Genomic DNA, 4,894 nt, shown 5'->3' with positions numbered 1-4,894 from the left:
AGATAAATCAAAGCCTGGAAATGGACCTGAGTTCTAATTACAGCCCCATCATTTATGAGCATTGTGACCATAGATTATTTCCTTAAATCTTCTAAGTTTACTTCCTTTTCTAAAGTAGAGACATAAATTTCTTCCACATCACAAGATAGTAATGAGAAATCAGTAACACAATGTACACTTGCAGCAGAATGTTCAATAAATAATGAATGCTCAAAATAAACTCATGATTCAGTTATTATTATGATTGCACTATTCAAATTGTCATTCATTGTTAGTTCCCTCATGTCACTGAAACTTTAAATACAGAAAAATACTTGGCTTCTGCCATGCCACAGCAATAAGTCCACTGTTCTTCATAAACTCTAAATGCTTCTTCATATACTGTACTTTCACAAGAACAGGCAAACATCTATTTTAGAATTCTGATCCTTAATTGTTGTTGTTCTGTCCATCACCATAACTTCTACCATCCTAAATGCACACTTCCTATCACAGGTTCTCTCTTACTTGTAATATAATTATTTACAAAAGAAATGCTAGACTTTATACATCTTCCAGAGGAAGCCAGTTCTACCAAAGCCTAAAGAAGTAAACATGACTTCATTATTAGTACATCTATTTGCTTGTTTTTTAATTTATAATTTATTCTCCACTATGCTCCGAAAGAACATATTTGATAAACAGATGAAAAACCACGCATAAAAAAGAACAAGACCATTAGCATATCATAATCTTAGGGTAATGATTACTGAAAAACAGTCCTTTATTTCACTTGAAGTCTCCTAGAAATGGAGGGAAAGAACAACCAAGAGGGACCATGAAGCTACAACAGAGTTGAGTGTGAAATAGGCTTAGTTAAAAGAAATGGCATTAATGAAAATGTACCAGGTGCTCCAAACTTAGCTAGATATTGATATATCATCCTTCATTCAATTATCACAGCAACTTTATAAAGCAGATGTTATTGTGCCCATTTTAGAAATATATAATTGGTGGTAATAGCTACACAGAGACTGAATGACAGATAAAAGATTCACACTCCAAACTGCCTAAATTCATTGCTTAGTTAGTTGCAAAATAATTCCTGTGTAATTACATAGACCCTGGATTTTCTGTTCAAGTGCAAATTACAGAAGGGAGGAAATTTAATTAGAATGTGTGTTGCTCATAATTTTTTAACTCACTCTAGTCCATTACCAGAGGAGTAAATTTGATCCTAATTATTTGCAAATTTGAATTTGCAAATTTGCCTGCTTGTTAAAATCTATTTGTAATCCCAAAGTCCATACTCTTCAGTGTTTTCATGATCTTTAGCAAACACATGCAGAGTGATGAAAAATTGAGTCACCATTGCCTGACATGCACTTTCCTGTACGAGGTCTAATAAGGTGATATTCTGACTTCTTTTTTTTAAATTTTTTTGGAGTATAGTTGATTTACAATGTTGTGTTAGTTTCTGCTGTACAACAAAGTGAAGTCATTTATACAGAAACACATATCCACTCTTTTTAAAATTTCTTTTCCCATATAGGTCATTATAGAGTATTGAGTAGAGTTCACTGTGCTATACAGTAGGTCCTTATTAGTTAGCTATTTTATATGTAGTAGCGTGTATATGTCAATCTTAGTCTCCCAGTTTATTCCCCCCCTTTCCCCCCGGTAACCACAAGTTTTTTGTTTTTTGTTTTTTGTTACATCTGTGACTCTATTTCTGTTTTGTAAATAAGTTCATTTGTACCATTTTCTTAGATTCCACATATAAGCAATAGCATATGATAGGTTCCTTAAAAAACTAAAAATAGAGCTACCATATGATACAGCAATCCCACTCCTGGGCATATATCCAGAGAAAACCATAACTCAAAAAGTTACATGCACCCCAATGTTCATTGCAGCACTATGTACAATAGCCAGGACATGGAAGCAACCTAAATGTCCATTGACAGAGGAATGGATAAAGAAGATGTGGTACATATATACAATGGAATATTACTCAGCCATAAAAAAGAACAAAATAATGTCATTTGCAGCAACATGGGTAGACCTAAAGATTGTCATACTGAGTGAAGTAAGTCAGATGCTCTGACTTCTTGTTTCACTTTTCATATTGTAAACAAGTATCCTTTTTATGGTCTATTTAGTGTCATGTTTTTTTTTAATTTCTGTGCTTCAGTGTGGGGGGTGATTTTGCTGTTTAAAATGACCCCCAAGCATAGTGCTGAGAGGTATCTAGTATTCCTTACAGCAAGAACGCTGTGATGAGCCTCATAGAAAAATACAGGTGTTAGAAAACTTCCATCTGACTTGAAATATAGTACTGTTGACCATGATTTCAATGGTTAATGAATCAACAATGTACATTAAATAAAGTGTCTTTAAATATAGACACACATACAACAAGATCATTCATTGATTGGTTTATGAAAATTCTATAACCAGAGGTTTACAGGCATCTAGAAGGGACGGTTCAGTATTTGCTAATTTGGTGTACACAGCAAATGTATAGAACATAAGTACTGAGAATAATGAGAATCAACTATATGTCTTTTAAAAAGTTATGGTCCAGACAGGACATTTAAATAGTACTCTCATCTCCCTTATACATTTATACCAAGATGTATGGTACAGTTAGTATTTTGAATTTGATTAACAAAAACTTTTGTTAAAGCCCTTATCTTCCATTATTTGTTCCTACAAACCAACCCTGCGATGGACCTAACACTTTCTCCACAAGGCACTCACTCACTCAAAATGTTCTTCCCCATGTATTGTTGTCAATCCTCTCCCAGGTGACCGTGCAAGGGGCTGCAGGATATGATGCCACAGTCCTGACTTACTCTGAAAAGTCCTACCCTCTCTGCCCAGCACACCCTTGTGTAGAATAAGTTGCCCTTGGGTTTTTCCATTCCTCTTGCAAATCAGACTGTGTAGTTTTGTGGTTCCTGTCCTTTCCTGGAAAATAACGGAAGTGGAGGCAGAGAAGGAGCCAAGCAAGCAAAAATGTTGGAGAGAGGATGTGAACCTCACCTGTGAACAGCAAAGCATCTGGAAAAGTCGAGAGGGTTTTGCCCTGTGAACCGACATGGAGTCACAGCCAGGTCTCCTGCTCCCTCTCTCTTTCTCTCTCACCTTCGATCTCTCTCTCTTTCTTCTCTTAAGAAGGAGGCCGAGGCAGGAAGAAGATTCACTTATTGTCTCTGTCTGGTAAGAGACGCAACAACACTTTCACCTCATCTGCAGACCTCAAGCCTTCTCCTGTATATCCTCCTAACACCAGCAGATGTTTCACACATTTATCTGAAGAAAAGGCACTTTGTCAATGAGTGCTTCTATGCTTACTTTTGCCCTTTGGGAGCTATCCTTACACAAATCGTATCACTGCACCATTCAAACTCTTCGGATAGATATTATTTGTATATGCAGAATCCAACCACTTCTCACTCTCTCCACAGCTACTACCCTAGTTCATCAACTCTTTTCAAATACCATTGCCTAACCACCTAGTAGGAACCTTCTTCACAGAGCTGCCAGAAGAATCCCATCAAAATCTAAGTCTGATCAGTCCTCTACTCTAATTCTCTAAGGGCTTTCTTCTCACTAAGAGTGAAGTTCAAAATCCTTATCATGACCCACAAAGTCATAGGCATCTCAGTCCCCACTCTCTCTCTCTCCCTCTTCCCCCCGAGATCATCTTCTTTCCTTCTATCGCTCTCCTCCTGACTCTAGCCATACTCATCTCTAGCTGCTTCTTGAGTATTACAGATGCTGTTTCCTCTTTTCTCAGATGCCAATAGAGGAATTATTATGAATGTGATTCATTATAATGAATCACATTATTCGTTCAGATCTCAGCTCAAATATTACCTCCTCAGAGACACCTCACATAATAAACTTCTTTAAAACCATCCTATCAATTTCTAACATGTGCCATCTTCACTACTTTATTATCAGGCAATCCTTACTAAAATGTGAAGTTCATTTAAAGTTTGTTTTGCTCTTTGCCCTGTCACCAGAGTTTTAAAAAGTGCCTGGCACATAGAGGATGTTCGGTAAATATTGTTGAATCATAAGTTTGCAAGACTAAAATATTTTGATTTAAGCTGATTTTAAGACAAAGGAACATCGAGAACAACCCTCTCTAGTTTATATTTTATTTCCAGCTCTTATAACTCAAATGCAGCAGCATAGTAGTCACGAATCCTTTCATTTTTATTTTATCTGTTACTGTGTGGGTGTGAGGGAAGCTTCTTATTTCTCATGTATCCTTGATTAAAGATCATCTTAAAAATTCAGGCAGGAAAAAAAATCCAAACCCGTTTCTAAACAGTTTATATTTCCTATCTTCATGCTTATCTTTCTGTATCATTCAAATCTACATGCAAATCGTACATGATGGTTAATTTTATTTGTCAACTTGGTTAGGCTATGGTGCCCAGTTGTTTGCTCAAACACCAGTCTAAATATTGCTGTAAAGATGTTTTTTAGACATGATAAATCAGCAGACTTTAACTAAAGAAAATTACCTCCCCAGAGGGTGGGGGGCGGGGCTAATCTAATCAGCTGAAGGCCTTAAGAACAAAGACAAGGTTTCCTGAGTAAAAAGCAATTCTGCCTTAAGACTACAGCACAGGAACCTACTTGAGTTTTCAGCCTGTAGATTTCAAACTCAAAACTGCAACGTCAGCTTATATATGACTGCCAGCCTTCTCTGTAGATTTTGAACTTGCCAGCTCCCACAGTTGTGGAAGCCAATTCTATAAAATGGATCTTTCTAAATATATATATGTCCTCTTGGTTATGTTTCTCAGGAGAATCTTGACAAATACAGCATGTGAGTACCAAATAGCTCAGTAATATTAACCATGGGTAGACTTCCTAAAGACTATCTCAGAGC

This window comes from Balaenoptera ricei, chromosome 2 (genome assembly GCF_028023285.1).
Source record: "Balaenoptera ricei isolate mBalRic1 chromosome 2, mBalRic1.hap2, whole genome shotgun sequence".
Classification (NCBI taxonomy): domain Eukaryota; kingdom Metazoa; phylum Chordata; class Mammalia; order Artiodactyla; family Balaenopteridae; genus Balaenoptera; species Balaenoptera ricei.
This window is presented reverse-complemented; position numbering follows the sequence as displayed.